Here is a 26,360-nt window from a genome sequence, read left to right as displayed (position 1 = left end):
AAGTTGCAATATACTAACGCACACCATTTCCTTTTTTCGCATTACAGACGCAAGATTCGCTTCTACGAACCAGAGCTTCTGAACGATGCACCAACTACCAGTACTAGGTTCTTCTGAGGTGAGGGGTCCCTTCACTCACATCTTCATTTATAAATGTATATAAACTAAATTGCTATGGGATGGTGGTGCTGCCTTCCACCACTTCAGTTATCATGATTTAATTCCCAACTGTATAAGTGTAACAATGTATATTGTTTTCATGTTATTGATTTGCCGGTTGGTGCTGCTAAGAAAACAGTGTACAGACCTTCTCAAATTGAAATAAAAATTTTAAACTTACATAGACTTTGTGGTATTTGGTGTGGAGTGGACTAACTTACACGATTGAGCAAATTAAAGTAAGGGTGTGCATGTGAATTGCTTCCACGACAGAGGTTGGGTGTGTTAATGTTCTGGGTTGTCTACTTGTTGGTTGTCTTGGGGGGAGGGTTCCGAGACCTAATAGGTATGACAAGACAGTACTATAGTCAAGCAGTGGAATTGTGGTGGGTGCGGAATTTCTGATTGAGGTGTGCAAGGAAGGTCCAACCTACCATCACCAACATCCTATTTTCTGGTGCAAATGTATGTGCAAGATCCCTACAACAGTTGTATGTCCTATAGGGTATCATATCAAAATATTAAGAAATCTGGTAGGGCTGTTGCTGTGAATTTTCAAAGCCTAAACATCAACAAGAGTAAAAAGTAGTACAAGACAACGACCCAACGGATTGTACGAGCTACTGGTGAATATGAGTTTTATATTACAACCTTTCACAAAGAGTGGCACTGGGCAAGACTAGCTACTACAGTACAGACAGACAGACTGATAGTATGTAGTAGTACTCAGTCATCATAGCGGAGGCAGGGATAAGCTTTTTGAAACCGTACAGATCGAAGGATAATTGGTGGTAAAAAAATAGCATTTGGAAACACACTATAGTTCGGGAGAAATGGGGCAGTAAAAGTTATGGAATAAGAAATATTATTAAAAACAAGAAGACTTACTGGGGCCAGCAGAGGAGCCCTCAGCGGTGTCCTCCTCGTGGTGTTCCTGTCCCGCCGACTGCCCAGTCCCTGCCCGTCTGCCCCTGGGTGCTGATGAACAGGAAAGATATAAGAAAGACAAACATTGATGGATGGTGTCAACTTAAGCAAATACAATTTTTTTCAACAACGGTCAAAAAACACTTATGTAAACAATTGCAATAACTACATTGACCGATCTCATCTGGTCAACATGTAATATCGGGGGATTCGCAGTTCGACTACTTAAGTTACTATTTATCAACAGTAATCCATTCTTCCATTCTGATTCCAGAAAACTAAGTTACAAGTAAGCCTAAGTATTAGTACAACCTACCACCCAACCTAGCCCACCTATTCCAGGCATGCCAATTGTACATTAAGTATGCATTTCGACTGTATTCCTCAACAATGTGTATGATCCAATCATGGAGGACACATTAACATGACTACATTTTTTGTATATACACAATTTTGGTTTGATTGATGCTCATCTGCTACTGCTAAGTAACTGCAAAGCCTACCTCCACTCATTGAACAAACTAGAAAGGTTCTAAAGACTGGCGTACTAGCAGCACGTCACGTAACTGAGTGAGGGGGCATCACGCATACCACTAACCAATTAGAAGCTCATACAAAGTACCTAAACCTATGTATCAATCCGCCCCTATCTATTAGTGACAGGACAAAGTAAGGAGTGGACATGAGTCACTGTAGCATTACGTAACTTAATTTCTCTAAAATAAACTCGTAAAGAATCACGCTAAGCAAGCGCAAACGCAAAGCTGCAAACAAGTAAGATTAGTAGTAGCGCAGAAGAGCACCTGTGTCATAATCACAGAAGACTTTTAAACGTTATTAACCTGGAATGTATTGCAAGCAGCAACATTCTATCTGGTTGGAAGGAAAAAAAGATATTCGCAATATATAACATAGAGCAGAAGAACAGACACAAAGTTGTAATAATTAAATAGGTACTCACCAAGCCCCGGGACCTCCACTCCTAGCAGGTCCAGCAGGTCCTGCTCACGGTCCAGGATGTCGGACCACCGGTGCGTCAGCTGTGCCTGGGTGCGCCGGACCCCAGAGATGCGAGACACTGCCCGGCGCACCTTCCCCCACCGCTGCCGACGCTCCCGGAGGCCGTACCCGGACCCAGGCCTGCCACCTGCTGCCAGGGTTGAGGGGAGGTGGCGCTGCACAAAGAAAATTAGTGCAGCCAACTCCGCCTCCCCAAATAAGGCCCGTGCATGCACCCCTTGTGGGCGCCGCCTTCCGCAAGGAAGGCGGTCGCGGCTCTGGCTGCGCCGGCGAACAGCCCTGCCCTTGAACATGGTTCTGGGGACGGGGCGGGAAAGAAAAGGTAAAATAAATAAAGGAGTAAAGGAAATAAATAGCAGGCAATACAAAGAGAAAAAGTAGCTAAAAAACAAAAAAAAAGGTACACAAAAACCAAAAATATAGAGGCAGGAAAATAGTTAGAGAAATAATAAGTAATAAAGATCCGAAAAAAGTGGCTATAAACAAAGGATTGAAAAGATTTAGGGAGGATTGAAAATCAGGCCCCAGAACCATGCAATAGAGTGGAAAACAAGATGGCCGCGCCCGTTGCGACCACGTGCGCAAGTTCGCGCGATATTTTCTCCCTGAGCAAGCAAAAAGCAACGCGATCAAGTAAAAGCGATCGTGAACAGGAAATATCGACCGCGAACATGCATTGCGCGACCCGGAACAGGAAGTAAACAACGCCAGAGGGCGGGACAAGTGAAAACAAGATGGCCGCGCCCGTGAGCGACCGCATGGGTAAGTTGGCGACCCGCGAACACGCAAAAAATACCGCGAACAGGCGGCAAAAAACTTCCGCATCTTCGCGATATTTCCGGCGTGTTTGCGGAGATTTTCTGCATTCTCGCGATAATTTGCGGAGGTTAATTCCGCAAATTCCGCCCACCCCTAGTGCATATCCTGTTCCCGCAAGTCAACCTGTGCTGTTCTTCCTCCCTTCCCCTCCTTGACATGTGTTACCTGGTCTGTGTGTTATCACTATTGCATATGGTCATCTAGGCTGCCAGTTAATCAAGGTGCACACTGCTTTCAGCATCATGTGTGGGGGTGGTCTGCCTGTGCCCTGTCCTGTTCAGTCATTTGGGGGTGCATAATTGTTGGCACTGATGCTTAGTCTCAACATAGGAGTGTGAGGTTTCAAATGAACAGACTTGCAGCATGCATTACCAATGTTGTGGCCTCAGACATGATGTGCATGAGTGGGATATATGCATAGTGCCGGGACGGTTGCTCCTGTTACAGTCAGCTCATTCCAGGACCATGGAGCAGTGTGCCCACTACAGTCCCCTGACACAGCCTGCCCTCCTACTCATGTGTGTCATCCAACACTGTGCACATTCACTGTGGGTTCAGCATGGCTCTGCCTCTGTGGCATTGTTCCCTGGCCAAGGAAGTATTTTTCACATGTGTGATACATTTGTCCACTGGACAGGGATACACCAGTTTGCTTGTGCATACTCACACTGGAAAAGTTCCCATGCCACAACTGTGGAAAATTGGGGCACTGGAAATCCGAGTGTAAGAATCCACCATCTACTAATGATGATAATCCATCATTAAATTCACAGGTGCAGAGTGAGGGGTGTGGTCAGCATCGGCAACAGCAGAAGGCTGATAAGCAGCAGAATCAGGTGCCAAAACCACCCTTGCCACAGAGAAGAGGATCCCAGAAGTACAGCCACGAGTCGGGGTTCTACGATGAAGAACAGGTAATCAAACCAAAACGCGCAAGCGCTGTTTCTCAGTACTGGCTGAAAAATGAGTGAAGCGACTCCGAGGGAGAATTCTGATGGTGCCGAAGAGAGGAAGAGGAGTGCGTACTTGGCACAACTCTAGAAATAGACCAGGCAGGGCCTTTTGTAGATGGGAAAATTAATGGTGAAAGTGTCACTTTCTTAGTTGACACAGGGGCCACGAGATCAACTGTCAGGTCAGCTGATATAAAGAATCTTCCTCTCTCAGACGAAGCAATCCAAGTGGTTGGTGTGTCCAACACACAGATTAAAACTCTACTTACTGAACCAGTAAGTGTTAGAATAGGGAAATTTTCAGACATGCACCGATTTGTGGTGTGTGACACAAGTCCTGTGAACTTGCTAGGCAGCGACCTGCTGTGCAAGATGAATTGCACTATTTTCTGTACTCCAGATGGAATAACCTTTGAAACACCTGATGAGGATGTTCTATACAGAATGACCATGGATAACAGGGAATGTGAGGCTTTGGGAACATATGCAATATTTAATCCGGATGCATTACCCCCAGAGTTGAAACAGACAGTGAAAGCAGCAGTTTGGGATTTTACTGGAGAAGATGTGGGTCTGATGAGAAATGTAGATCCAGTAAAGATTACTGTAAAAGAGGGAGTGGCTTACCCAAACATACCGCAATACAGACTGACACCCGAAATAATTGAAGGAATAACACCCATAATTGAAAAGATGATTCAGCAGGGGGTGTTAAGAGAAATATTGAGCAGCCCATGTAATTCGCCAATAATGGGACTGAAGAAACCTAATGGAAAGTTCAGAATAGTACAAGATTTGAGAAAAATTAACAAGATTGTTGTGTCATGTTGTCCTATTGTGCCAAATCCATCAGTGATTTTGTATCAGATTCCCCATGATGCAGAATGGTATACTGTAATTGATTTATGTCATGCTTTCTTTTCCATCCCATTGCATCATGACAGCCAGCCAATATTTTCTTTTAGATTTGGAGAGCGGATTTTGGCATGGTGCCGAATTCCACAGGGGTATACAGAGAGCCCCTCAATATTTAATCAATTGCTAAAGAAATCTCTGGAAAGCCTGACAATGCCTGAAAATTCAGTCTTGGTCCAGTATATTGATGACCTGCTTGTGGCATCAAAAACCCGTGAAGCCTGTGAAGTAGACACCATAGCTTTACTGAATCACTTGGCAGATGGAGGATTAAAAGTATCTCCAGCCAAATTGCAATTCTGCAAGAAAGAAGTCCAGTACTTGGGACATAACATTGAGAAAGACTTGAGAAAAGTAACCATTGACAGGATTAAAATCATTAGAGGGATGAGAGCCCCAATGACACAAAGAGAAGTGAGAATGTTCCTGGGAATGATGGGTTACTGTCGTCAGTGGATAAGTAACTTATCCCTGATTGCCAATCCATTGATTAAATTGACCAAAAGTGAGGTGAAAGACCCATTAGAACTAAACCCAGAAGAAATGGCTGCGTTCAGAGAGCTGAAAGACAGACTATGTAAAGCCCCTGCCCTAGGAATGCCCGATTATGAAAAGGAATTTGAGTTGTATTGTAGTGAGAGAAATGGATGTGCACTTTCAGTGTTAATCCAGAAACATGGACGCCTGAGAAGGCCAATTGCTTATTTCTCAGCAACACTTGACCCAGTAGCTGTGGGTTTACCAGGTTGCCTGAAAGCAGTAGTTGCTACCTGTAAAAGTCTGGAACAAAGTGAGGGAATCATAATGGGATATCCTGTAAGGGTATTTGTACCTCATGATGTGGCAATCCTTTTAACAAGGAGCCGGACACAGTTCATGTCTCATAGTCGGCTGACTAAATATGAGAAAGTCATTCTTGGTGCAACCAATGTGACTCTGGAAAGATGTGTGAATGTGAATCCAGCGACACTGTTGCCTGATGCTGAATGTGTGGGAGTAAGAAATGAAGTTGATCATGACTGCCTGGATGTACTTGATTACTGTACAAAGCCAAGGCCAGACATAAGAGATCTGCCACTGCCTGAGAGTGATCATGTGCTGTTTGTGGATGGATCATGCTTGAGAACGGATGAAGGAACACTGAGTGCTGCATATGCTGTATGTACCGTTTCAGGAGTTGTTGAAGCATCACCTTTGAAAGGAGTTAAATCCGCTCAGGTGGCAGAATTGGTGGCACTGACAAAAGCCTGCAAAATTGGAAGAAGTGTGAGAGTGACTGTGATGACTGACAGCCAGTTTGGCTTCGGAGTTGGCCATGATTTTGGCCAGCTATGGCTACAAAGAGGTTTCCTGACCTCAAGTGGAACTCCCATAAAGAATGCTGAAGTGGTTGGAAAATTGCTAGAGGCGATACACCTGCCTAAAGAACTAGCAGTTGTAAAATGTGCTGCTCATGGTCAAGGTGATGATTTTGTTACTGTGGGAAATAAATTTGCTAATGACAGAGCACAATACTGTGCAAGAAACAATCATTCTATTAATCGGAGTAAAGAAAGGGAAATATTTTCTTGTTCCTTTATGTTTACTAATGAAGTGGGAACGTGGGAGGAGGTGAAACAATTGCAGGATGAGGCAGGAGACGAGGAAATGAAAGATTGGGTGAAAGCAGGTTGTGCACCAAGGGAAAAGGATCATGTGTGGGTCTATAGGGATGGAAGACCAGTCATGCCGCATAGCATGTTATCAACAATGGCAAGAATGTATCATGGTCAGGGACACCTGGGAAGAGATGCTATGATGAGGGCCTTTAAGCAGACCTGGTACAGTCCAAAATTCAGGCTGATAGCAGAAAGTCTCTGTCAGAGATGTCTGATATGTCAGCAATTCAATCCCGGAAAGAAAACAGTGGTGAGCCTAGGAACAATAGGCAGAGAAGGAGGACCCTTCACAAGAATGCAGATTGACTTCATTGAAATGCCCCCAGTCAACAGATTGAGGTATGTCCTGGTGGTGGTCTGTTTGTTCTCCAGGTGGGTGGAGGCATATCCAACAAGAAGGAGTGATGGGATAACAGTGGCAAAATTACTGTTGAGAAAGTTTATCCCAAGGTATGGGTTCCCGGTAACCATTGAATCAGACAGAGGAGGACATTTTTATAATGAAATCATGGGTCTGATTTGTGAAGCATTGAGTGTACAGCAGAAGCTACATTGTGCTTACCGACCAGAGGCTTCTGGTGTGGTTGAACAAATGAATGGTACCATCAAGAACAGAATTGGCAAAATGTGCTTAGCCACAGGAATGAAATGGCCCGATGTCTTGCCTCTAGTCCTGATGACCATTAGGTCTACTCCAGACAGAACAACAGGTTTGAGTCCACATGAAATTATCATGGGACGTGCTATGAGACATGCCTTTGTACCAGTCAACAAGCTGATGACTATAACTGATGACATGATTTTGGATTACTGTAAAGGCCTGGCTGACGCAGTTCATTCTGTGTTTCACCAGGTTGGAGAAGACGCCACCACACTTGAGAAGAAACCAGCCCATGATCTAAGCCCAGGGGACTGGGTAAGGATAAAAGTCCACAGAAGAAGGAACTGCCTGGTTCCAAGGTGGGGAAGGCCAAGACAGGTCATTCTGACCACAACGACTGCTGTGAAGTGTGCTGGAGTGAAAAATTGGATACATGCAAGCCACACACTGAGAGTTCCAAATCCCAGAGATGGTACTGGAAAAGAATACTTTGAAGAATCAGATTCCAGTGATGATGCAGACAGGGAGGCAGTAAGAAGGAAAAAGATTCCTGAAAGTGGGGAAAGTGAGTCAAGGGAAATTTTCATCCCACCAGAAGAGGTTCTGAAAAGAACAGTGCAAACTGCAGAGGCAAGTTCAGATTCTGAAGAAGTGCCTGAGGTTTTAACTGACAGTGACCAACACAAAAAGAAAGAAAGAAAAGAAAAGAACATTCCAACAGAAGAGACACCTGAATCACATGAGGAAATTGGACAAGTTCCACCTGAGATAAATATTGAAGGAAAAGGGACAGACAAAGACAGTGAGGGACAGATTGCGGAAAAACCCCGAGGAGGTGTAGGGAACATCAACAACAAGCTAGGTGAAGGGACAAGTAGACAGCAAGAAGATTGCGTGTCGGAGATCCGAGGAGGGACAGAAGTAGGGAAATCTCAATTGGTGGAAAAAGAGACTGTTGGAGAAAAAGAAGTTGTTGGGGAAAAGAAAACTGTTAATGAACAAGAGGCAATTGAAACAGAGTCTGATGAAAGTGACAATGAGATACATGAAGGACGAGTTCTGAGAAAGAAAACTTGGCTTGGAGAAAGAAACAATAAAGAAGGAAAACAAAAGAGAAATGCTAAAGGAGATCTTTGGCCGAATAAAATAAAGAGACTGAGGTATAGACTGACACGAGTTAACTCTTCGAAAGCCAAATAAGTGAACGAAGTGTCTAGTCAAAATCCAACTAAAGAAGAAGAAACAAAGATACCTGAGAAAACTAAAAGAATAAGAAAGCCAAACCAGAGGTACAAGTCACCGGAATGGACGTATGTGGCACTGCCTGAACAAGGAGAAGAAGAAGACAGTCAAGGAAGTCCAGAGGAGGCTTTACTGAAAGAGGTTGCTGAAGAAGAAGCTGTAGGAATCCTGAGAGTTATCTTGTTCGACATTGGAGAAGAGACGGATGTTCAGGACCTGATACAGTTTGATGATGATGAAGAAACAGTGAAAAGTGATGAAAATCCAAATTGAGTAAATCCAAGGAAAGTCACTTGGATGAGAAAAGAAAAGAAGCAATATTAAAAATTAGTAGATTGTCAAAAACTGTTGGGTACTTGTTGCCCTTAAAGTTCGATAGAGGAGTAGAAGAGGCTAAGTCAAAAGACACGGTTAAAATTAACAAAATGGCTAACACTGAGAATACTAAAAGTAGATGTACCTTTCTGAAAAGATGGTGCAAGATGTGCTGCTGCTGTACAGGTTTATTAATGCTGCTTTGGAGCGTGCTTGCTCTATTGATTTCATTTAGAGTCACTATAGACACTTTAGAAGGTCATACTGAGAACCGAACTAATATAGGGAAAAGTTCACAGAAAATAGTACCAACTAGAACTAGCAATACACATATACATAAGGATAGGTCAATTAATGATTTTTCTAGCAATGTTTTTTCTAAATTGTTGTATGAGTACGTAAAGACAATGGAAGTAAGGGATTGCTACGTTTGCATGCAATTACCTGCCTCTGTTTCGGAAGGAGTGACTTATCATCATCTTCCGGCTACGTATGGAATTTCCTGTAGTGTGCTAATTAGTATATTTTACCAATTAGGAAAATTAGATTATAATATGTCTAATGTAGATAATATTCTTGGGCAACTGCCTATGAATAAAGCACTGAATCCAGCAAAAGAAGCTAACACTTTAGGTGAGATTTTTTTAGAAACCAAAGAATTAACCTTAGAATATGTTTTTAGAAACAATTTAACTTGCAGTTTGAAGGGAGAAGAGAATAATTTTCTAGACATGGTTGAGAGAAAAGATTGAACATTCACAAGAAAGCAGAAGGGCATAAAATGAGTGACACAATGTGGGATATTGAGAAAGAAAAGGAGTTGAAAAATGGAGCCAGTACAACTATGGCTATAGATGCCCCACAGAAAGGCAAATTGTGCATTACCAGGAAGAGATCCCAGTATGATTATTATTTCATAGGGACAAGTGAGTGCCATGATACATACTTTATTGCAACCGGATGGGGATTTAGAGGAGGAGAAGATCCAGTTTTCCCGGGAGTGTATTATATTTGTGAGAACAAGGCTTATTACCGTTTGCCTGACCATTGGTTTGGTACATGTTATATTGGCCTGGTCTTTCCAAAGATTTTTCACATGGATAGAGTAGATGATGCTGAACATTCTAACACATTAACACGCTATAGAAGAGAAACATGGACAGAAATTGTAGGAGATATTTTTGGAGCTTTGATACCAGCAGTGGGAATTTCTTTGAATGCTTTTGGCATTTGGAAGCTGTCAACAGTGGTGGATCGCTTGTCAACAAGCACCGCTGGAGGTTTTCTTTTGGTTAATACAGAAATGGTTGCATTACGCGCTATGGCGATGCAAAATCGACTTGCCCTTGATATTCTTTTGGCAAAAGAGGGTGGAGTCTGTGGAATGCTGAAAGTTCAACATTGTTGCACTTACATTCCCGACGAAAGCAAAGATCTAAAAGTTTATATCAAAAATATTACTGATTTGCATGAAGAATTAGTACCACTGGAAGCTGAAAGTATCTGGACTATAATGGCTAATAAGATGATTGCTATCAAAAACTTTGTAGCTAAAATAGGTAGTACCATTTTTGGTAAGATATTATTTCCATTAACCTGTGTAATTGTTGCATTATTGATCCTTAGATTAGGGTGTATGTGTTGTAGATATAGAAGAAATAAAAAGAAAATCACAAAAGAAAATGTTAAAAGGAGACAAAAGAAACCAGAAAGAGATCCGCAAGAAATAGAATTAGAAGAACTAAGAGAAAGCATATACATAGAGACCAAGAAAGAAGATGAGTTGGAAACAAGGGTTTGAAAAATGAATAAGAAAATATTTTGAATTTCTTCCAAAAGGGGAAATTAAATTGATTTTTGGGGTTTTGATTTTTGTGGTGATTAGATATCACCAAAGGGGGGATTGATGGAGCAGGGTTTTTACTCTAAACCCGAATACCTGTTTCATTTTCGCATGTTAGAATTAAAAGTACTACTGATTAATTATTAATTATTAAAAGTTTGTCAAGTATTGTCTAACCAACCTTATTAACAAGAGAATTACACGTGGGAATGCTATTGCATGGCTAAAATAATAAGTGAACTAAGTTGGTGAGCAAACTGACAGAAATAGATGTTGCTTAAGTAATGTTATTATGTTTTGCGCTTATAATTAATATGCATTAATGGCTTCTGATGTCGCAAATGGCTAGATAAATACACACACATAAGGGTATTAGCAGGGGAATAACACTGTATAATCATTTCTGTGCAGTAATTATGTTTTGTGTTTCCTTCGCTTAAGTTGATCATTGTGGCCTGCTATAAAATGGCCACCACCCGCAGCCTGTATTCGAGTTGATGGAAATTTTGCAAGGATGCTTCGTGCTGCCTGTGACCTTGCCCACTCGACAAAACTGAAAAGCCATGATCATGACGACAAACCCAGGAAAGATGCCAAGAACCCCTGAACATGAAAATTATTGCAACTATGAATGCTGAACTTATGAACTAGTGATCCCACGATTGGGATACATTTCTATCTGGGGAGACATCCGTAAAAGTATCGAATTAGTTATGGACATCTTTATTTCCTATTCATTATTTGGGACAATCTAAGTGTGAGAAAATCTTGCACTGTAGCACAAATGTACCAAGATGACATTATTTCCGCCATTCATCCGTTCTGAACAATGAATTGTAACTTTATAGAATGTAAATTTTAGTATAAATATTAGTAGACTAGAGAGGTCTAGCGCCACTTCTTCCCGAACTGATGATCCGAGGTCCCTATGCTGACGGAGAGGACGATGACTCTACAGGACGGCAGGAAACTCTGTTTCTTCTACTAAGGACCGTTTCTGACTTAGGATCTGACATTTAGACAGAATAGGTAAATATGAGAGAACTGAATTTGCATTTAATTGGCTTTTCTTACAATTTTAGATAAAACAAATAATTCTGGTTGAATCTCTGTGTCGGGTGATTATTTCTGGTCATGTTTATTGAATTTATTTGGGTACTCTTTGAAATGTTTCGCTAGATTTAAAAGCAACTAAGCAGATGCCATTGACCTCAAAGTACATGCAGATTGGATAGGTATTGAAAGTGTTTCTCCTTATACAAGGCACGGATAGAGTGGTAGGATGAATGTTGGTGTAATGGGCCCCACCAGCGTGTGATGTGTGTGTGCGTGTGTGACTGTGAGATCACTCCGTCCGTGGAAGTAGAGGGGATTCGGATGCTCCTATCTGCACCACCCCCCCCAAAGGACTGATGATATGGACTGGCCATTGGCCTTTGTGAATAGTCTCGTTTACACATTATTATTTTCATGCCGAATAAAGCATTTTCTATTTTCGTTAGAAAAGTCTTGCATTTCAGGTATTAATGTTGATGCTGATGCTACAGGAGTTGGGGTTGTGGGCATGTGTTATGTTTCAGGGAAATGTTGTAGTCTGCTGCTCATGGGGTGGAACCTGGTATCTGCGTGCCATCACAAGGTCTCAGCAAAGATTCTTTGTTGTGTATGCTCTTTGTGTTTGGAGACATTGTCCCAAGGAGTGTTCCTTCCTCTGTGACACCTGACATCTTCCCTGCAGAGAGTTGCACAATTGTTGTGTTGACCTGTGTCTACATTTCCTTTGTTGGTGATGGATCCCTTCAACTCTGGCCATGCCTGCTCAGCAATGTCTCCGGCTGCATCGTCTGTGCCATCCTTGGTACTCACTGTACTTGTGTATAGAGTATTTTGCCATGCCTTCATGGAGAAATTGTCCCTTTTCCGCACAATGCATGTGTGTAATCCCAGCCTAGTACACATATGGTACTTGTTCTGCTGGGTATTTGAACACCTGACTCACAATTGTGGGCATTGTATCTGTGGGAACTCCACCCTATTCCTTCCATGACAGACAACATCTTGGTGGCTGGCCCAGCACCTGAACATTCCTATCAGTCCTGGGATGTGCGTGACAGTGTGTGTTCTCTTTGGCTCTCTTAGTTTAGTAGGCAGTGACATGACTATACAGTCTTGTGGCATGATCTCAGTGTGTGTATTGTGCTGCATCTGCCAGGGGTGGGTATGCATGTGTTATTTGTCCTCACACCCACATGTGGTGTGTCATGCAGTGGGGGAAAGACATCCATCCTCCTGGGAGTGGGACACTGCTGTCAGTGATGTGTTGTTATGGCACTATCATCATTGTCCAAAGTTAGGGATGCATACATACACCCATGGAGTTGTGGTCATCTGATAATGATGTACACCCCCCATGTCTCTGTCCACTGCTGGGAGTCCTCTGCACCCACTCATATATGTCTGTCCACTGCTGGGAGTCCTCTGCACCCACCCCCATGTCTGTGTCCACTGCTGGTATTCCTCTGCACCCACCCCCATGTCTCTGTCCACTGCTGGGAGTGATGGGCACCCACCCCTCACATGTCCCTGTCCACTGCTGGTATTCCTCTGCACCCACCCCCATGTCTGTGTCCACTGCTGGTATTCCTCTGAACCCACCCCCATGTCTCTGTCCACTGCTGGGAGTGATGGGCCCCCACCCCTCACATGTCCCTGTCCACTGCTGGTATTCCTCTGCACCCACCCCCATGTCTGTGTCCACTGCTGGTATTCCTCTGCCCCCACCCCCATGTCTCTGTCCACTGCTGGGAGTGATGGGCACCCACCCCTCACATGTCCCTGTCCACTGCTGGAATTCCTCTGCACCCACCCCCATGTCTCTGTCCACTGCTGGTGTTGATATGCACCCACCCCCATGTCTCTGTCCACTGTTGGGAGTCCTCTGCACCCACCCCATGTCTCTGTCCACTGCTGGGAGTCCTCTGCACCCACACACATGTCTCTGGCCACTGCTAGTGTTGATATGCACCCACCCCCATGTCTCTGTCCACTGCCGGTGTTGATATGCACCCACCCTCATGTCTCTGTCCACTGTTGGGAGTCCTCTGCACCCACCCCCATGTCTCTGTCCACTGCTGGGAGTCCTCTGCACCCACCCCCATGTCTCTGTCCACTGCTGTGATTCCTCTCCACCCACCCCCATGTCTCTGTCCACTGCTGGGAGTCCTCTGCACCCACCCCCATGTCTCTGTCCACTGCTGGGAGTCCTCTGCACCCACACACATGTCTCTGGCCACTGCTAGTGTTGATATGCACCCACCCCCATGTCTCTGTCCACTGCTGGTGTTGATATGCACCCACCCCCATGTCTCTGTCCACATTTGGGAGTCCTCTGAACCCACCCCCATGTCTCTGTCCACTGCTGGGAGTCCTCTGCACCCACCCTCATGTCTCTGTCCACTGCTGGGATTCCTCTGCACCCACCCCCATGTCTCTGTCCACTGCTGGGAGTCCTCTGCACCCACACACATGTCTCTGGCCACTGCTAGTGTTGATATGCACCCACCCCCATGTCTCTGTCCACTGCTGGTGTTGATATGCACCCACCCCCATGTCTCTGTCCACTGTTGGGAGTCCTCTGCACCCACCCCCATGTCTCTGTCCACTGCTGGGATTCCTCTGCACCCACCCCCATGTCTCTGTCCACTGTTGGGAGTCCTCTGCACCCACCCCCATGTCTCTGTCCACTGCTGGGAGTCCTCTGCACCCACACACATGTCTCTGGCCACTGCTAGTGTTGATATGCACCCACCCCATGTCTCTGTCCACTGCTGGAGTTGATATGCACCCACCCCCATGTCTCTGTCCACTGCTGGGAGTCCTCTGCACCCACCCCCATGTCTGTGTCCACTGCTGGTATTCCTCTGCACCCACCCCCATGTCTCTGTCCACTGCTGGGAGTGATGGGCACCCACTCCTCACATGTCCCTGTCCACTGCTGGTATTCCTCTACACCCACCCCCATGTCTGTGTCCACTGCTGGTATTCCTCTGCACCCACCCCCATGTCTCTGTCCACTGCTGGGAGTGATGGGCACCCACCCCTCACATGTCCCTGTCCACTGCTGGTATTCCTCTGCACCCACCCCCATGTCTGTGTCCACTGCTGGTATTCCTCTGCCCCCACCCCCATGTCTCTGTCCACTGCTGGGAGTGATGGGCACCCACCCGTCACATGTCCCTGTCCACTGCTGGAATTCCTCTGCACCCACCCCCATGTCTCTGTCCACTGCTGGTGTTGATATGCACCCACCCCCATGTCTCTGTCCACTGTTGGGAGTCCTCTGCACCCACCCCATGTCTCTGTCCACTGCTGGGAGTCCTCTGCACCCACACACATGTCTCTGGCCACTGCTAGTGTTGATATGCACCCACCCCCATGTCTCTGTCCACTGCCGGTGTTGATATGCACCCACCCTCATGTCTCTGTCCACTGTTGGGAGTCCTCTGCACCCACCCCCATGTCTCTGTCCACTGCTGGGAGTCCTCTGCACCCACCCCCATGTCTCTGTCCACTGCTGTGATTCCTCTCCACCCACCCCCATGTCTCTGTCCACTGCTGGGAGTCCTCTGCACCCACCCCCATGTCTCTGTCCACTGCTGGGAGTCCTCTGCACCCACACACATGTCTCTGGCCACTGCTAGTGTTGATATGCACCCACCCCCATGTCTCTGTCCACTGCTGGTGTTGATATGCACCCACCCCCATGTCTCTGTCCACTGTTGGGAGTCCTCTGAACCCACCCCCATGTCTCTGCCCACTGCTGGGAGTCCTCTGCACCCACCCCCATGTCTCTGTCCACTGCTGGGATTCCTCTGCACCCACCCCCATGTCTCTGTCCACTGCTGGGAGTCCTCTGCACCCACACACATGTCCCTGGCCACTGCTAGTGTTGATATGCACCCACCCCCATGTCTCTGTCCACTGCTGGTGTTGATATGCACCCACCCCCATGTCTCTGCCCACTGTTGGGAGTCCTCTGCACCCACCCCCATGTCTCTGTCCACTGCTGGGATTCCTCTGCACCCACCCCCATGTCTCTGTCCACTGTTGGGAGTCCTCTGCACCCACCCCCATGTCTCTGTCCACTGCTGGGAGTCCTCTGCACCCACACACATGTCTCTGGCCACTGCTAGTGTTGATATGCACCCACCCAATGTCTCTGTCCACTGCTGGAGTTGATATGCACCCACCCCCATGTCTCTGTCCACTGCTGGTGTTGATATGCACCCACCCCCATGTCTCTGTCCACTGTTGGGAGTCCTCTGCACCCACCCCCATGTCTCTGTCCACTGCTGGGATTCCTCTGCACCCACCCCCATGTCTCTGTCCACTGTTGGGAGTCCTCTGCACCCACCCCCATGTCTCTGTCCACTGCTGGGAGTCCTCTGCACCCACACACATGTCTCTGTCCACTGCTGGGAGTCCTCTGCACCCACACACATGTCTCTGGCCACTGCTAGTGTTGATATGCACCCACCCCATGTCTCTGTCCACTGCTGGAGTTGATATGCACCCACCCCTATGTCTCTGTCCACTGCTGGGAGTCCTCTGCACCCACCCCCATGTCTGTGTCCACTGCTGGTATTCCTCTGCACCCACCCCCATGTCTCTGTCCACTGCTGGGAGTGATGGGCACCCACTCCTCACATGTCCCTGTCCACTGCTGGTATTCCTCTACACCCACCCCCATGTCTGTGTCCACTGCTGGTATTCCTCTGCACCCACCCCCATGTCCCTGTCCACTGCTGGTATTCCTCTGCACCCACCCACCCACCCACTTGTGCCCTTGCTGTGGTACACTGCTGTCCTGGGCATACACCACCCCCAATTTACAGCTGATGTGCTGCACCAAGCCGTACACCTACATCCGTGGCGTGTGTACACCTTGTATCCATCATGTAATGGGGCTGTAGGGGTACGGATGGTACAGCCCGTACCCATGCTCTGGGGGCGTGGGTATGGGCCGTACCACCATAGTGGCGGTGCCATAGGGGTACGGGTGGTACGGCCCATACCCATGCACTGGGGCCGTGGGTACGGGCTGTACCACCATAGTGGCAGTGACGTAGGGGTATGTGTGGTACGGCCCGTGCCAACACTCTGGGGGGCGTGGGTATGGGCCATACCATGCGTACCTCTATGTCACCGCCACAATGGTGGTACGGCCCGTACCCACGCTCTGGGGGGTGTGGGTACGGGCCGTACCACCATTGTGGCGGTGATGTAGCGGTACGCATGGTACGGCCCATATTCAAGCCCCCCAGAGCGTGGGTACGGGCCATACCCCTACGTCACCATTGTGGCGGTGACGTAGGGGTATGCATGATATGGCCCGTACCCACGCTCTGGGGGGCGTGGGTACGGGCCGTACCACCATTGTGATGGTGACGTTGGGGTACGTGTGGTACGGCCTGTACCCATGCCCCCCAGAGCGTGGGTACGGGCCGTACCACCATTGTGGCGGTGACGTAGGGGTACGCGTGGTACGGCCCATACCCATGCTCTGGGGGCGTGGGTACGGGCCGTACCACCATTGTAGTGGTGACGGGTACAAGTCGACATCCACTTCCGTTGTGGATGTAAGTAGGGATTGGTGGACACCCCCCCAGTGACCAGAGCCTGGAGGTCATTTCTGTGCAGGACATATGTATATTTGTAATTGGGTGGGGGTAATGTTTCCTGCCCCAGTCCCCCCACCCCCCTTTGCCCCTGGGTGTTGTTCTGACCTTCTGCGGCGTCTGCATCGGTTTCTGAACACGAGGTCGTAGGCTATGAGTGCCGGGATGACGCGTAGGTTGGGGTCCATCGCTGTCCGTCGCGTACCGGTGCTCCTTCTTCGCGTCGTCCTCAATTTCCCGGGAGTTTTTGGCTGCCGTAAAAAAATAGCAGTGCGGAGTGACGTAGGCACTGATCGTACTTGCTGGTCTGTAAAACGCTGCCTGACTCCGTCCGGACGTCGCGTACGCGCCGTCCAGATTCAGATTTGTATGTATTTTTTTGCCGGTCGGTCTTTTGTACGACTCGTACGGAAATGGTATTTCTGTGCGAATCGTACTTGCGAGTTTGTAAGGTGTTTTTCCCGGGTATGAGTCGGACGGAGAAAACGCTCCTTACGACCATTTGTACCCGGGTTTTACAGGATCGGAATCGGCACCTAAATGCACACCACACACTTGCTGGGGCAGATGTGGTGAAAGCAACACTAATCGAATTTCAAGGCAGGACAAGGATCTTCTTCTGCTTGCCCACCCATGCTTTACTTTACTTTGTTCTACTACTCCTCCCACAGTCTCTCTCAGTCAAGTGACTTTCTCTTTCTTTTTTCAAATAATATTGCCAGTGTCTACTACTACCACCACAATAATGGCATCTTCTCCATTCATTTGGGAAACCAACCATGCAGCCATCACTGTGCCGAACTTCATCATCATCAATCACAGGTAAGATATGTTTGGTGGGAGGTATAATGAACTAGGAGGAGAGACTGACAGTGCTAGTATGACAAATAAAATAACTCAGTGAGGGGTACCGCATCTATCTGCTTGTGTGTTACAAAATCGGCAGATCTTTTAAATCCCACACTGGCTGCGGGCATGCAGCAGCAAGGAAACAAAGTAACAAACCATGTGACGTAAATTGAATTCGTAAAACAGTAACCCACCATAAAACATTAACATTGTATATGTTTAAGTAAAAAATATATAATTTAATATACCCTAAAAAAATAAACTATGCCACTCTGACCTGATCAACCTCCCTCCCTAACGGGAGGGTAAAATTTACTATTCCCACTCCAGTGAGTGCAACAGTAGGAAAAGCGTTGGATAGCGTAGGGGTAAAAATTACTATTCCCACTCCAAAGAGTGAGACAGTAGGGAAAGCATTGGATAGAGTAGGGGTAAAAATTACTATTCCCACTCCAGACAGTACAACAGTAGGGAAAGCGTTGGATAGCGTAGGGGTAAAAATTACTATTCCCACTCCAGAGAGTGCAACAGAAGGGAAAGCGTTGGATAGCGTAGGGGTAAAAATTACTATTCCCACTCCAGAGAGTGCAACAGTAGGGAAAGCTTTGGATAGCGGGAGGGCAAAATTTACTATTCCCACTCCAGTGAGTGCAACAGTAGGGAAAACGTCAGATTCCGTAGGGGTAAAAATTACTATTTCCACTCCAAGAAGTGCAACAGTAGGGAAAGCGTTAGATAGCGTAGGGGTAAAAATTACTATTCCCACTCCAGAGAGTGCAACAGTAGGGAAAGCGCTGGATAGCGGGAGGGTAAAATTTACTATTCCCACTCCAGTGAGTGCAACTGTAGGGAAAGTGTTGGATAGCATAGGGGTAAAAATGACTATTCCCACTCCAAAGAGTGCAACAGTAGGGAAAGCGTTGGATAGCGTAGGGGTAAAAATTATTATTCCCACTCCAGTGAGTGCAATAGTAGGGAAAGCGTTGGATAGCGTAGGGGTAAAATTTACTATTCCCACGCCAGTGGGTGCAATAGTAGGGAAAATAATAATTTAATATTTTATTAAAACTAAATTAATTATTAATACAAACAAATGTATTAAAATTAATTACCAATCACACAATATTTAATAATTAATTAATTATAAATACCAATATTTTTTTAATTAAGTACCTATTAATAATTAATTAACAACCAATTAATTTTCAATACCAAATAAAATTAAATACAAATAATACCAATTAATAATTAATTAATAATAAATTAATTATCAATATACAAAAATTATTTCAATAATTAATTATTTACAATAAATTACTTCCCACCATATTCCCCTATAAACCCACAACCCGCTACAAATAATAAATTAATACAATTAACATAATTATCAATTAAACAATTAATACAAATTAATTACCAATTAATACAAATTATTTACCAATTAATAATTAATCAACAACCAATTAATTTTCAATACCAATTAATAATTACCTAATAACAAATAAATTACCTCCCATCCTATTCCCCTATAAACCCACAACCCGCTACAGAAGTAAAACGCAAAATTAAATTAAAAATAATTAATAATTTCTAAAAATTATTATTTAATGTACTATAATTAAATTACTTCCCACCCTAATCCCCTATAAACCCACAACCCACTACGGAATTAAATTACACAAAAATTAAATAACATAAAATTCATTACTTTAAAAATATTCAAACATACATTCCAAACTTAATACATACTTTTAACACATATACTAACACTTAAAACACTATAAATATATTCAATATTTTTTACAACTATATTATGACTGTCGATATTACTTACTTCTATATTATTTATATCGATATTTCTTACCTGATTTTCGATATTCTTCACCACTATATTTTGGCAATTCGATATTCTGTCCATTCTACATTAAAAACTCGATATTCTGTCCAGTCGGTATTTCTTTTCGATATTATGTCTGTTTACCATATATAAGATGTGCTTGCAAACTACTGCGAGTCAACTGTATTCTGAAAATACTACTTATATTCCCCTTCGCTTTGCTACTCTGGCGCAGTTTCTTTTACATTTTCTTCAAAGTAAGACTCTCCAGTGACAGTCTCCACCTATGCTGTCTATTGATGATAGTACATCCAGGCATACATCCATTAAAGTAAATGTCCTTCTTTTTTATATATCTCTTAACAAACCTTAGTTGGTTTCACCAACAGCCACCTATGCATCCGCTCCTTCCTTGCTTACCTTGGCTTTGAGTTTGAACCAAACACCGCTGATTCTTGCTATCTAGTACTATCCACCCATACTGTGTCGCCCACCCAGGCAGGCATCCTCTTTCACCTTCCACCCATCCTTCAACAACCCATGCATCTGATCTGATTACTATCAGCCACCTATGCATGCTTCCAACATATCCTTCTTTGCCAGTCAGTCATATTATCTCGCCCGTCATTCCACCCTTCTTTCCCTCTTTGTTCAACACATCCATCAAGGTCATCTGATCTGAGTTTGTCTTCTCCATAAAACCTTCACAGCTGAGTTGGAGTCAGATAGAAGATGTTATTGGTTACTCAACTCACGCTGCTAATGCTAAATAAAGGGTGTCTTCTTCAACCATTGTATAATGTTCACTACAACTTAATAAGTCGCACAGTACAGTGAGTGAAGTAGTGAACACACTTCCATCTAGTAGTAATGTCAAGAAGTAATGAATATAACTTACCACCGCCCGCCACTGCTGCTGGCTCCCCCCTGTAGCGCCTGCAGGTGTCGCCTGTTCTCCCGCCCCCTCCAGAATGGCCGCATCGCCATCGCCGCTGGCCCCGCCGGCACTGGTGGTTGGTAGTATGCCTAGAAAAAACATTACACATTTTTAGATGCCTGGACACCTCCCCCTATTTTATTAGTGTTCACTTGGAAGATTGAAAAAAAGTTAAAACAACATACATCAGCACTAGAGTAGTACAGTCAGTAGACAGACACTTGTAGTGTTATATGGTTCCTAGGGTAATCTAGTCCTATTCTACTCTTCTCAAAGTTAGCCTGAGCCATGTGTAACCCTTTTAGATTCATCATGTCTACTACTCTTTTTGTGCATATTTAATTATACCTCGCAGCTTATTGACATGTTCAGTAGACGCCTTTGAGGCCACATGATGGTTGCGTACAAGTGAAGAGGTCGAAAAACAAGCCACTTTGTTATGGAGTTTGGTTAGTCCGTATTGCTTAGCCATCACATGTACATGTGACACTTTTTGCCATGACTGCGAAATGCTTGCATTATTGCAGTATACTATCTAATGCGCAGCATTTTTCTCATAATAGGCGGAAGATTCCCTTCTACAAACCAGAGATTTGCAGAGCTTATGATGCATGATGTAACCAGTATTTCTACGTTCTACGGTGAGGTGTCTTCCAGAATTCACACAGAACTTTTGTCTTGTTCTTGTTGTCCTGCACTTGTAAATGTTTACTGTTTTAATCTTATGCTTTTTGCTGTTGACGATGGCTGTAGTAAAATTTCACATAACGACGTACAGAGCGTGTTACTTATTTCAAATAAACCTTTTGAACTTACACATAGACTCTGTGGTATTTGGTGTGGTGTGGTGGGGTGGACTTACAGAAGTGAGTGAGCAAAAGGGTGTTATTATGTTCTGGGTTGTCTGTCTCAGTCATCATCATTGTGTATCTTCTTCGTGTGGGGGGTCGGGAGTGGGACCTAATGTGAGACACTATAGCTAGTCGGTCAGGGGGTCGTGGGTTCTTCTGACTGAGGTGTGATGAGTAAGGTCCAACCTCCCATCACCAACATCCTATTTTGTTGTGTATAGTTCTGTATGTGGCTCTGCAGAATCACTACAACAGTAGTAGTATGTACTATCCGATCCAAAATACTAGTCAAATATCTGGTTGGGCATTTTGTTGGTGGGAATTGTCAAAGCCTCAACATTAAGAAGACTAGAAGAGGACAACCCAAAGGACAGGACAGAGTGGCTAGAGCTATTGGTCAAGCTGAGTTTTATTATTCCAAAGAAAACCTTCAATAAAGAGTGGCCAACTGTGCAAGCTTAGCTACAGACAGAATAATAGTAGAAGTAGTAGTACAGAGAGTCATAACAGAGGCAATTAGAAGGAACTTAGTTAGAGGCAAGGATAACCAGAATTTGGAAACAGATAGGCAAGGTCAAAGAAGCTTTTGCAAAAAATAGAATTAGAAAGTGGAACCATAATTTACAGTTCGGAAAAAAAAGATGCAATAAAAGTTAGGGAAATATAATTGTTAATATTAACCACTGGAGGACTTACTGGGGCCAGCAGCAGGAGCCTCGGTAGAGGAGCGGTCCTCTCCTGGTTGATGTTGTCCCGCCGACTCGGACCCTGTCTTCTTGCCTCTGGGTGGTGCTGATGTTCATGTAAGATATAATAAAGAAAGAGACTAACATTAAGAAGTGCTGTGAAACAAATAAATCATTTGGAAAAATAAGTAAAAAAACATTTTAGGAAACAACAATAGCAATAAAGTTGACCTATCTAATCAGATGGATCGACTACTGGGCTGCTTGCTTGATTCACGGATCGTCTGCTTATTTATGAACACTCCAGTGTTCCATAATCATTCTGATTACAAATACTAACAAAGCCTAGTAAGTACCACCTGACCTAGACCACCTATTCCAGACGGGCAAATTGTTCACTAAGTCTGCATCTCCATTTTTTTTAGCCATCAAATGCATAGGTGAGATGGAGGACACATGCATTAATTTGTGCATACACCAAATTGTGGGTTGGTTGCATCTGATCTTGTTCTGCTACTGACTGACCCTGCTAAGCCTACCACTCACTAAACAAACAACAAAAGGTTCTACGGTGGACTGGGGTAAGCAGCACTCAGTGACAGAGAAGGCGTCATGCAGACCGTAAAACAATTATTAACTAATACTAACTAAACCTAGTATCCAATATCCATCCACCACTATTTCACAGGAGGACAATGGAAGGACTAGAGTCTCTCTAGCAATAGCATTACCTAACTTCAGTTCTCTAAAATAAACTCTTACATTAATCAGTCCAAGCTAGCGCAAAGTTGCAAACAAGTAAGAGTAGCACCGAGCACCTGGGTCCTACAATCACAGAAGATTTTGAAACGTAATTTACAAGCAACGCGTTAGCAGCAGTAATCTTTTTATTTGTCATAAATTTAATTTATACACAACAATAATTTACTCACCAAGCCCAACGACCTCGACACCTAGCAGGTCCAACAGGTCCTGCTCCCGGTCCAGGATGTCAGACCACCGGTGGGCCAGCTGATTATGGGTTCGCCGGACCCCTGAGCACCAGAACACTGCCCGGCACACCTTCGCCCACTGACGGTGACGCTCCTGGGTAAGGTACCCGGAGCCAGGCCTGCCACCTGCTGCCAAGGTCAAGGGGAGGTGGCGCTGGATGAAAAAAACAAGGACGGCCACCTCCACCTCACCAAAAGGTCGCATTCTGCCACAAGGCAGGCGGCTCTTGGGCGCAGGCCCCTTGCCCTTTGATGCGCTAGAGCTAGAGGTGCCCTTGGCCATGGTTTTGGGGTGGGTGGGAGGCGGAAAAGAAAAGTTAGAAGGGAAAAAAGAAAATTAGGGGGAAGAAGTAAGAAAGAAGTAATAAAAGTAAAAAAACACAGTAAAAGTAGAAATAAAATGCAAAATATAAACTTAGGGAAAGGGAGAGATAGATGATAACTAAAAAACGTAAGAAAAATGTGTAAAATACTAAGGATTACAAAGATTAAGGGAGGATAGAAAAGTAGGCCCAGAACCATAGCATAGAGCAGGGGTACTCACAAACTTTCTGTTGGGCGCCAAAATTACAGTGTGGTTAGTGTCCGAGGGCCGCACTGGTAGGGGTGGAGTCAGTGGGGGCGGGATCAGTGGGGGGCGGAGCTGGAGTATAAAAAACCTTTCAAAACATCTGTCTCCCTCTCTCTCTGTCTCCCTCCCTCTCTGTCCCCCTCCCCCTCTCACCCTCTCCCTCCCTCTCTCCCTCTCCTTCCCTCTCCATCTCTCTCTGTCTCCCTCTGTCCTCCGTCTCCCTCCCTCCCTCCTCCGTCTCCCTCCCTCCCTCCTCCGTATCCCTTCCTCCCTCCCTCTCTCTCTCCCTCCCTCCCTCCCTCTCTCCCTCTCCTTCCCTCTCAGTCTCTCTCCATCTCCCTCCATCTCCCTCTGTCTCCCTCTGTCCTCCGTCTCCCTCCCTCTTCCTCTGTCCTCCGTCTCCCTCTGTCCTCCGTCTCCCTCTGAACTCCGTCTCCCTCCCTGTCTCCCTCCCTCTCTGTCTCCCTCCCTCTCTGTCTCTCTCCCTCTCTGTCTCCCTCCCTGTCTCCCTCCCTCTCTCTCCCCCTCTCTCCCCTTCTCTACCTCCTCCATCTCCCTCCCTCCCTCCTCCGTCTCCCTCCCTCTCCTTCCCTCTCCGTCTCTCTCCATCTCCCTCCGTCCTCCGTCTCCCTCCATCCTCCGTCTCCCTCCCTCTCTGTCTCCCTCCCTCTCTGTCTCCCTCCCTCTCTGTCTCCCTCCCTCCCTGTCTCCCTCCCTCCCTGTCTCCCTCCGTCTCTCTCTCCCCCTCTCTTTCTCCCCCTCTCTCCCTCCTCTGTCTCCCTCCCTCCTCCGTCTCCCTCCCTCCCTCCTCCGTCTCCCTCCCTCCCTCTCTCTCTCCCTCCCTCTCTCCCTCTCTCCCTCTCCTTCCCTCTCCATCTCCCTCCGTCCTCCCTCCGTCTCCCTCCGTCTCCCTCCCTCTCCCTCCCTCACCCTCTGTCCTCCATCTCCCTCCCTCCTCTGTCTCCCTCCCTCCTCCGTCTTCCTCCCTCCCTCTCTCTCTCCCTCCCTCCCTCTCTGAAAAAAATCGGGAGAATGGGGCCTTGAATTGGGTTACTGTCATGTATGGGCGTTGGAGGTGTGCTGCTGCAGAATCCGACATTTGAAACGCAAAATGCACATTTTTTTTCCTTACCTTTCAGAAGCATTGAGTGCAGTGGCAGGCAGAGAGCGGGTGATGCAAGTGTTGTGCACTGGCCTGGCAGGTTGCTGGCAGTGCATACAACCCCCCCCCCGTGTGGCAGCCCGGCGGGCTGAAACAGCTTCCAGGTACACACACAGCCGCCCCGAGTACTTCACAGGTCTTTAAAAGACCATTCGCTTGTTGATGAGGCTTTGTTTTGCTTTTTCACCCTTTCTTGAGCCCCTACATCGCCACTCTGATTATTGCTGGAAGAATTAGCACTCTACACAATACAAGCCCTGTCAGCTGAAACCCCCCGAGGAATCGGGTTTTTGCTTGCAGGAATCGGGAGGCGGGAGACTAGCCTTGAAATCGGTAGTCTCCCGCCTGAATGGGGAGGGTTGGCATGTCTGGGTACGATGTCTGCAAGGTCCGCGGGCCGCAAAGAAAGGCTTGCCGGGCCGCTGGCGGCCCGCTGGCCGTACTATGAGTACCCCTGGCATAGAGTGAATAACAAGATGGCCGCGCCCATTTGCGACGCGTGGGTAAGTTTGCGCGATATTTCTCGCGAACATGCAATAATCGTCGCGAACAAGTAAAATGCGCTCCCGAACACGACATGCGCATCGTGAAAAAGCTATACGCGACCGGAATAGGAAATAAGGCATCGCGAGCGGGCGGCACAATTCAAAACAAGATGGCCACGCCCATTGGCGACCGCATGGGTAAGATCGCGAGATATTATCCCCCGAGCATGCAAACAGCTCCCCGAACACACACAACGTGCTCCCGAACAAGAAAAAGGCATCGCGAACGGGTGCCCCAAGCAACTACGCACGCTCGCGAAGCTACGCTTAGCTAACGGTAGTGCAAGAACATCTTCGAGAACTACGCCCAGGGTTAGTATTTTGCCCTCGCATCTTTGATAGCTGGCCTGGCATTGCTTTTAATGGCGGTGACAAGAACATTTTTAGCCTTGCGGCAGTTTGAATTAAACCATGGGTGTTGAGATTTTTTGGTCGCCCTAGGTTTTTGTTTAGGGAGAAAAAAGCGGCCATGGAAGTAAACAGCTCTTAGTCATTTTTAGAGATTCTTGAATTGTAAGTAGAAGTGCCCTTTGTCTCTGCGGCTTGGTGTACAATTGTAAAATATGGGAGGATTTGTTGGTAGAGCATGGCCAGTTTATCTTCTGACTGGGAGAATTTGCCCCAGCGAACTCTCCTCCCTCCATTAGACTGGATCAGGCCTGTAGCTGAAGCTGGCAATTTGGCAAATGACTTCTTAGCAAAAGGTGTAGTTATTGCTAGAATGAGGGCGTTATGGTCGCTATCATGGCGAGGACTGATTTTAAAATCTAACACTTTGTGCCATGATATCACATCTACCAT

This window comes from Triturus cristatus, chromosome 10, assembly GCF_964204655.1.
Source record: "Triturus cristatus chromosome 10, aTriCri1.1, whole genome shotgun sequence".
NCBI lineage: Eukaryota > Metazoa > Chordata > Amphibia > Caudata > Salamandridae > Triturus > Triturus cristatus.
The sequence above is the reverse complement of the archived record's forward strand: the minus strand, read 5'-3'. Positions refer to the sequence as shown.